Consider the following 9,807-nt stretch of genomic DNA (forward strand, 5'->3'; position numbering starts at 1 on the left):
CATTATCATGGGCGTGTGTTACTTACTGTGATCGTTGGAATGTGAAATGTTTCCCATAGCCTCATCTGCTTTGGATACTTGGTCCTCTGTTGGTGAAGACTTGGGAGGTAGAGCCTCACTGGAGGAGGGGTGTTGCTGGAGGCAGGCTTAGGGCAGCTATACCCAGTTCTTCTTGCCAGTGCTGTTCCACCTACTTTGGCTGCTCCTCCATCCTTTCCCTGCTACAAGGAAGCTTCCCCCCGAGACGGTAAGCTAAAATAAGCCCTTGCCAACCATCAGCTTTGTCCCAGTGACATGAAGGTAACTACAACAGTTTTCCTGGGAGTGGCTTTCTCGCAATAGTGAGCTCTGTCATACACCTCTTCCCCATGTGACTCCTTCACCAGGAGATGATGCAGTCAGAAGACCGTAGCCACATGTTAGGTCCTCAATCTTAGACTTTTCAGCTGCCCAAACTCTGTTCTTTACCAGTCCACCAGTGTCAGTCATTCTGTTATAGTAGCAGAAAATGGAACCACACCCACATGTGCTTTAGCTGAGGTACAAAAACTGACCAAGCTCACATCTAAACCCTGGGCCATAAGGAAAGCTCCAGTGAACTGGGAGTGTTGCCCTGCCTCTTTCCACTATTGTGCAAGTGTCAGAAACAGAACACTCACCAGGAAAATGTTGCTGGAGCCAAGAATGCTAGTATTTGCCTGTAATGGAGACTGAGGCAGGAGGATAGCCTTAAGTTCAAGCTAGTGTGTGTTACACAGTAAGTTTGAGGCTAGCCAGGCATGCATACATAGCGAGACCCTGTCTCACAAAACAGCTGCAGTTGGAAAGCAGACAAGAGTTGTAACCAGGACAGGGAGATGGTTCAGCAGCTAAAGGTACTTGCTTGTAAAACCTGCCAGCATGGGTTCAATCTCCCAGTACCCACTTAAAGCCAGATGCACAAAGTGCAAAAGGTTCTGGTGCACCCATATACACACACACACACACACTCTCTCTCTTTCCTCATAAATAAATAAATATTTTAAATATTTTAAAAGAGTTGTAGGAGGGTCCGTGAGGAGCGGCTGGTAATTTCCGCCTCCACCGCCGCCGCCGTACCTGCCCTTGCGGTGGTGGACCTCACGTCCCCCGGGCATGAGCCGACCGCCGCAGCGGCCTCTCCCGACCACCGTCCTGCTTGTGCAGCAGCTCCTGCCCACTGACAGCCTCCCAGCACCCTTGCCTCCGGGACGGTTGTAAAGAAGAACGCTCTATTCTTTCTGTTAAAATGAAGTATGATTTTAACTGTAATCCTGTTCGTTCCGAACTGAAAGTGGCCAAATCTGAGGACAGTGGGAGGCAAGGCTCTCATTCCCCGGCGTGTTCAGAAGGTGCATGTAAGGATTGCTTTAAATGTCAAGAGAGGTTCCTTGGATCTCCAATCCTGAGCCCTCCCATGGTAGAACTTGAGACCCAAAGTGAGTAACAAGGAAAACCAGTGTGTGCAGCAAACTCCTGGTGGTTTGAATGAAAGCGAACTGGAGGTCAGCAGACTGCACGAGGACAGTGGCTGTGCCTCGTTTACGCTCCAGAGTGGCCTCAGTGACCACGAAGCAGGCAGCCCCGTCCCGGACGAGGGTTTCCGAAGCCGCCCGCGGTCTTGCCTGCTGCAGCCACAGAGGACACCCCAGTATCCCAACAAACACTTGCTGCCGGCTCTTCATTTTGAGAAGGTGGTTTGTTCAATGTTAAAAGAGAATGCCAAGAGAAATCCTAAAGTAGATCGGAAATGCTGAAGGAAGTGATGTCCAGTGGAAATTTTAGACTCCAGAACCTAATTGGCAGGAAGATGGGCCGCAAACATCTGGACATTCTTAGCGAGCTCTTTCGAAGAGGGTTCAGGCATCTCTTAGCAAATATTTTGACGCGTCCCAGTGATAATCAATTTGTCTAAAGTGAGCAGAGTCTGGAAGAAGATTCTAGAAGATGATAAGAGCGCCTTCCAGCTGTACAGTAAAGCCATACAAAAGAAGAGTCTTTGAAAGCAGTAAGATTTCACTGCATGTTTCAACCAGAGAGTATGCTATGATCAGAACTGCATTAGCTTCTGTCCAGAAGTCAACAGCCTGGCTCCCCCAGAAAAGATGCTGTGGCTAAGTCATCTAATCAGAGGGATCTGAAAAATTCTACTCACAGTTGGCACAATGAATTCTTTGAGGTTGCCAAGACGTTGAAAAACAATGAGAGCCTCAAATCCTGTATTTGCTGTAATTCACCTGCAAAGTATGATAGCTATTTACATCATGCTGTCTGCAAATGGGAAGGCTGTGGGTTTGATTACTGTACACGGTGTCTCTGTGCCTATCACAGCACCAAAGACTGTGCGAACGGCAAGCTCCTAAAAACCAGTTGTAAAGCGGGCCCCTTGCCGGGAACTAGAAGAAGCAAAAAGAATTTTTTTTAATTAATTAATTTATTTGTTTGAGAGCGACAGACACAGAGAATAAGACAGATAGAGGGAGAGAGAGAGAATGGGCGCGCCAGGGCTTCCAGCCTCTGCAAACGAACTCCAGACGCGTGCGCCCCCTTGTGCATCTGGCTAACGTGGGACCTGGGGAACCGAGCCTCGAACCGGGGTCCTTAGGCTTCATAGGCAAGCGCTTAACCGCTAAGCCATCTCTCCAGCCCGCAAAAAGAATTTACAAAGATTGTGACCATATACTAAATTACTCCTGGAGGATCATGAAGGCTAGTTAGGAAATGTTGAGTTTTAACTTAAAAATGACTGTATAATGGTTAATGATTTTATGTAGCATTGGGGGTTCTTTCCCCCAAGTGAACCAGAGGGTACAACCCCTTTAAATAACTTGTAGTTTGATGTTTAAAAATCCAAAATTCTCAGTGTAAATTCAAAACTACTTAAATACTTTATGAGAAAAGGAAACCTAGCTACTTAACTACTTCGGGAGAAAACAAGAAAAGAGAGGGTAAAATAAAATTAATTGAATTTTATGGAAAAGAAGAACATGTAATTTTAGCTAAACATGTGAACACAATTTCCATGGACCATCTTAGCATTCGATGCAGGCTTTACCACATTTTATGTGATAACAACTTTAAGTCTGTTAATTTAAATGTTTTTGTCTTCTCTGTCACCGTACTTGAACCTTTTTTTTCAATGTTACCCTAAAAACTATCCTTTGTAAGATCTTGCTGTCTTCCCTATTTTCTGAAGTCTGTTTTAATATTTTTATACATGTAAATATTTCTCTATTTTTATGTGCCAAAGAAAATATATGCATGTAAATAAATTTTGTTATGAATAAAATTGTTACAAGTTAAAAAAAAAAGAGTTTTAATCAAGCCAGGTATTGAAAAATAAAAAGCCTTGTGAGTTGGGCATGGTTGTACAAACCTGTGAGTCTTGGAAAGCTGAGGTAAGAGAAGGGAGGACTTAGAGCAAGCATGGGAGTGTCGATCTTAGTCCTTTTTTCTCATTGCTGTCCAAATACCTGACAAGAAGCAACTTGGAGGAGGAAGTGTTTAAGTTGTCTGGTGGTGTGAAGGACGAGTGGGGAGGCGGCGGGAGAAGGGACTCCCCACAGCTGTGTGGCAGAAGCACGAGGCAGCTTGCTCCATTGCCACTGACTGGGATGCACAGCTGGAGCAGGAAATGGTCCAGCTGCATCCTCAGGCCTGTCCACACTCACCCACTGAAGCAGCCAGTAACTATGAGGTGCTAATCACACTCAGCTGGGACGTCCCATCTTCTAAAAGTTCAACAACCTCCCAAACAGTCCCAGCTGGGGGCCAAGTGTATCAATACATTAGCCTGTGGGTAACATTTTAAATACACATATAACATTGCTTTACAAAATCCCCAAGCAAATAAGTAGCCTTGTGAAATGCTTGCCACGAAGAAGAGCGTGAAACCTGCACAGGAAAGGACAGTAAAATGTCAGGAGGTGGAACATGAGCTCACAATAGGTGTGGAAAGAAAAAATTAAATAGAGAGAAAATGGAAGTAAATATTGTGAGGACACAAAGGAGGCGTGGGGTGGTTTGATTCAGGTGTCCCCATAAACTCAGGTGTTCTGAATGCTAGGTTCCCATGGAGATTTGGGAATTAACGCCTCCTGGAGGTAGTGTATTGTAGTGTATTGTTGTATTGTGGGGGCGGGCTTATGGGTGTTATAGCCAGTTTCCCCATGCCAGTGTTTTGCACACTTTCCAATTGCTATTGTCCACCTTATGTTGGCCAGGGGGTGATGTCCACCCTCTGCTCATGTCATTTTCCCTGCCATTGTGGAGCTTCCCCTCAAGTCAGTAAGCCAAAGTAAACTCTTTTTACTTAAAAGCTGCTCTTGGTCAGATGATTTCTGCCAGCAATGAGAACCTTACTACACCACCACCTATTCTGATTTTCTTGTTAGATTAAGATGGTCCTGTGTCACAGACATCTTCTACTGCACTGAGCGCTGTGCTTGCTGAATCTCCCTGCACTGGTCTATACAGCCTTTGACATGGGTCTCTAAATGTTGTAAAACTAGACTTATTCTCACATTTAACACTTCCAGAAAAAAAAATCCATTCATGCTATAGATTGAAGTTAATATGACATCACAGGTACTAAACCCAATTAGTAGACACAGCCCTGGGATTAGGGGAATTAAACCTTGGAGCTGTTTATCCAAGAATAGGCTATCTGCCTCTAGGAGCAGAGCCCTTGGGGGTCATTTACCAAAGAGTAGCCTAGCTACTTGTTATAGAAGAGCCTGAGGGAAAGGAAAACTAAGCATTGGACTTATCGAAAGTGAGATCATTGTGTCTATAGCAGACCTTGGAGAAAAGAATGAACATTGAGCCCTGGAGTCATTTAAACCAAGGGTGAACTCCTGCACCCGCCACTGCCAATTCTTGACATTCTGTGGGTAGATTTTGCTCACAGGCACTCATTGGTATATTTACTGAACAACCAAAAAACATGAACAAGTTGAATATTGCATGGACAAAGAGCAAGGAACTTTTGACTTTGGATAATCCTTAAACATTTGTTAAAGGAAGCGATTTAGGGGTAGGCCTGTTGGACTCCGCCAATCTAGAATACACACACACACACTTCACAAATGTAATCACACTAAGCCAATCTGTTGTTTGCAACAGATCTGAGGCAGTTCTGTGGGCAGTTGGCTAGTGGCCATGTTGTCTTTAAGACTATGGTCAGTACTGCTCACACATGCATGCTTATTCTGGGTCAAGAGTCTAACCAAGCCACTGAGGGAATTGGGAGAAGAGCATATCTTAAGATCAGTCAGCACCTCTGAACATTCCTTGTCAATATTGGTTATCAGTGCTGTTCAGGCCAAAGGTACAGGCAGAGGCAGAGGAAGCCTAGTCACATTGCTTTAAGTGGTGGACTACATGGTTACTAGATTAATTCAGGGCAAGTGACGAGTCAGGAACTTAGCAGAGAAGCATCTCATAGCAATATTCTCAGAAGAGTTATTTGTAGAATTACCACAATTCTTTCCCATAGTTCATTTCCATACTTCATTCTTATACTTCATTCCCACAGTTTGCTCTGATAGTTCATTCCCACAGTACTAAACCAGAACATGCCAGTTTGGGTGTGAGGAGGAGAACAGTAGTTTTGCCTCTGGAGAGGGCCACTTAGACCGAGGAAATACAGGACTGGGGAGGGGGAAGTAAGGTCTTCAGTTAAGTCAGCCTGGCACAATCACATAGTCCCCCTGAGTCCAACAGCAGCTAAGGTTATAGTATGACCTTGTGGGAATTGTTATCCCTATCTATAGACTACGAAAATCAGAAAATTCATATGCACATGGCCATCCTAATCTAGTCTATATGTTACAAATGAGTCTGGCTGGGTGTGGTGGCACACACCATTAACCCCAGCATTAGGAAGACTGAGCTAGTAAGATCTCTGTGAGTTTAAGACCAGCCTGAGACAACACAGCAAATTCCAATTCCAGGTCAACCTGAGCTAGATGAGATCCTTCCTCAAAAAAAAAAAAAAAAAAAAAAAAAAAGAATCTAGAGTCGGAGAATGACCACATAATCCAAAGGATACTGGTACTGGCAAGACTTCCTTCTACAGAAGTGTTACCATCTAGTAGTCATGGAGTGGGTCCTTGTTCTCAGCCAGTTAAGAATAAAAGGCAAAGGCTTGAGAAATGGCTTAGCAGTTAGGGTCCTTGCTAGCAAAGCCAAAGGACCCAGGTGCTACTCCCCAGGACCCATGTAAAGCCAGATGCACAAGGTGGTGCACGCATCTGGAGTTCGTCTGCAGTGGCTAGAGACCCTGGAGTGCCATTCTCTCTCTCTCTCAAATAAATAAGTAAAGAATAAAACAATAAAAGGCAAGAACAAAATGCAGTCACAGCATACTGCAAAGGTTTATTGCAAGCAAAAGTACACAAACACAGAGGAACAGATTTTCTTGTTTTAAAATATTTATTTATTTATTTATTTGAAGGAGAGAGGGGAGGAGAAAAGAAAGAGGCAGATAAAATATGCACATCAGAGCCTCTAGCCACTGCAAATGAACTCTGGAATCATGTGCCACCTTTTGCATCTGGCTTATGTGGGTCCTGGAGAATGGAGCCCAGGTCTCTAGGCTTTGCAGGCAAGTACCTCAACCACTAAGCCATCTCTCCAGCCCAAGCAGTAGATTTTCCACAAGGGAAGGGGATCTAGACCTGGAGTTCATGCTCTGTTATAAACTTGGTTTTTATAAATTTGAGGCTTGGGGTAGATGTATTTGGAGTATAGGGCACATCTCTCCACCCCTAGAATTTGTCAGGTTTTTGAAAGAGAGACATGGTGGGAAACTCCACTCAAAGACTGGTTGGTCCCCTGCTGCTATTCTTTGCCACTGACAGAAAGCCCTCCTGGTGTTGGATGGTTTCTTAGCGCTGTCCTTGTCTGTCACTTGTGCTGTGCAGTCCTGGGAGCAGCGCGCCACTGCATGTTTCTACCTACAACAAGCCCTACCCCTAAGAGTCCCGCGAGGCTACACAGCTTTTATATTTCTTTTCTTTTCTTTTCTTTTCTTTTCTTTTCTTTTCTTTTCTTTTCTTTTCTTTTCTTTTCTTTTTTCTTTTCTTTCTTTTCTTCCCTTCCCTTCCCTTCCCTTCCCTTCCCTTCCCTTCCCTTCCCTTCCCTTCCCTTCCCTTCCCTTCCCTTCCCTTCCCTTCCCTTCCCTTCCCTTCCCTTCCCTTCTCTTTTCTTTTCGAGGTAGGGTCTCACTCACTCTAGCCCAGGGTGACCTAGAATTTACTATGTAGTCTCAAGGTGGCCTCAAACTCACGGCGATCCTCCTACCTCTGCCTCTAGAGTACTGGGATGAAAGGCGTGCGCCACCATGCCTGGTAGGAGCATAGCTTTAAAAGAGACCAGGCAAGCAAAGTACAGCAGTAGGAAGTCTGCTGGGGATTTTATTTCTGAATGTGAAGGTCCTGTGTCTGCTGAACCTCACGTTCTTACAAAAAAGTGTTACTGTTTCTAGGGTAAACCTAAAGGAAGGGAAGGTTCAGAGACCTTTTATCAAATGCATAAGTAAAAGCTCCAAAGCACTATATTTAATGTTCATATTCATATGTAAATGCTATTCTCACTTTGGGTTAGAGAAAAGCTTATCTTTTCAGATGGCAGTGACCACTGGGATGACCCCAAAGGCAACACAGTGCTGAGAAGAAGGGACAGAGGAGTGTCTAGCAGTGAAACATCTCACACCCTCCAAGGCTCAGGGTCCATTGCAGAAAAGGTGGCAGAAAGAATGTAAGAGCCAAAGGAAGGGCACCACTCCTTACTATGCAACTGTCCAGACAGAAATTGGCCTCGATATCCATGACCTCGCATTGCCTAGCAATACCTTCACAAGACTCTCATAATAGGAACAAAAGATGATGAAGGGGAAAGTGGTGGAGGGAATTATAATGACTTATTGTCTGTAAGTATAGAAATCGTCAATAATTTTTTTAAATAAAATTAAAGCTTTGATTTCAAGGATGTCTGACTCTTGATTACAAGACAGCTGATTTAGTCTGATTTAGTCACAGAATGGCGTCCTACTAGAATTGAGTTTCTCCATCTTTTAAACACTTTGACAGAAAAGACACGTGTCTCTCTTGCCTCTCCCTCCCTCCCACTCTCACTCAATCCCTAACTCTTTTAATTCCTCAAGATGACAAGATGGCACTCCTAGCATTCTCCCCCCAACACACATACACTGTCCAACCATAGGAGGAAACAACTGTTTTCAGCTGAATGATACTATTGCCCATGCTCCTGCTATTGCCATGTGTTCTTGCCTTATTTTGTACATAGCAAGGGGGCTGTAGGAATTAAGCAGCAGTATCTATGTAACTTCATGCAGTCATTGGGGTTCCCTAGAGAAACTGAACTAGTAAGATGTATAAAGGGTTTACTTTAGGGACTTGGCTCAGAGAATTATGTAGGCTGGTAAGTCCACAGTCTGCAGATGTTGGCGGACTGGAGATCCAGACGAAACAATGCCAAAGTCTCAAGTCTGCTGCAGAATCCCCTGGTGTTTCAGGAGGTTGGTCTTTGTCTTCAGGCAAAGGCGATGCTTTGACCACAGAAGTTCGACTCACGTTATTGGCATCAAGCTTCTTTACTCAAAGTTTATGAATATAAATGTAAACCTCATCCAGAATGATGATGCAGCAATGTTGGCACCATCGCTCATTCAACTGACACATGAAACTTTAACAATCCTACTTAACCAAGCCAATTGTTGAGCCAAATCAGACTTAACAACAAATACCAAACTACAGAGGTCTAACTGTACCCTTGTATGGCAAGGGGAGGGGCCACAGAAAGTACTTCTAGTAGAGATGGGGGCTAGGCTGCAGCCACTGGCAGCGGCAACAAGACATCAGTCAGGGTAAATTCAGATTCTGTCAGAGCCTCAGATGAGTTTCACAGGTGGCCCAGCAGTGAGCTCCCCAGAACATCTCAGCGGCACACCATGGGGCAAGTTCTGGAGAGTTCTACCAAACATTGAACAGGAGCTTTTCCATGAGTGTTGCCTTCAGGCTGCCTATGTGTCTCCACAAACATCTCTGTGGCCACACAGACTTCTGTGGGGTCCGAATCTCATCCTTGGGAGTACATTTGTAGTCAGTTTCTTCCTTGAGTACTTGGCTACACAGTGCCTGCTGCCTATACCCACTATTCCTGTTGTTTGTTTACTTATTTGAGAGGGAGAGTGAGAAAGAAAGAAGCGGGTAGATAGAGAGAGAGAACATGAACATGCCAGGGCAAGTACTTCCTGCAAAGGATCTCCAGACACATGTACCACCTTGTGCACCTGGATTATGTGGGTACTGGGGAATCAAACCTGGTTCTTAGGGTTCACAGGCAAATGCCTTAACCACTGAGCAATCTCTCTGGCCCTCCTATTGTGGTAAAATATACATAACAAAATTTATTAATTCTATTAAATACATTTGCAATCTGGAAAAATAAGGGTGCAGATGCCACCCCTATTTCCAGAACTGTTTTATCATCTCAAAATGAAACTCTGCCCACTTGCATCAACTTTCATGCTGTGTGGGGAATCATAGTACGCACCCTTTGTGTCTGGTTTATTTCACTTATATAATGTTTTCAAGGTTTATCCATGTGATATCACGTATTGGAAATTTGTTCTTTTATATACCTAATATTCTATTATGTGTAGTATCATTTTTATTTTATCCATTCACCTGTCCTTATGTTCTCCAGAGTTCTCTTTACCCCATATTTGCAAAACTTTGTTATAAGTCAATAATTATTTATATT

At 44.1% G+C, this 9,807-nt stretch overlaps 1 pseudogene; it reads left to right on the top strand.

Moving 5' to 3' along the window:
* Positions 1–1,252: 1,252 nt before the first annotated feature.
* Positions 1,253–2,443, top strand: LOC101597567 (annotated as a pseudogene).
* Positions 2,444–9,807: the final 7,364 nt, after the last annotated feature.

The sequence above is a fragment of the Jaculus jaculus genome, chromosome 16 (assembly GCF_020740685.1).
Source record: "Jaculus jaculus isolate mJacJac1 chromosome 16, mJacJac1.mat.Y.cur, whole genome shotgun sequence".
Lineage (NCBI taxonomy): Eukaryota > Metazoa > Chordata > Mammalia > Rodentia > Dipodidae > Jaculus > Jaculus jaculus.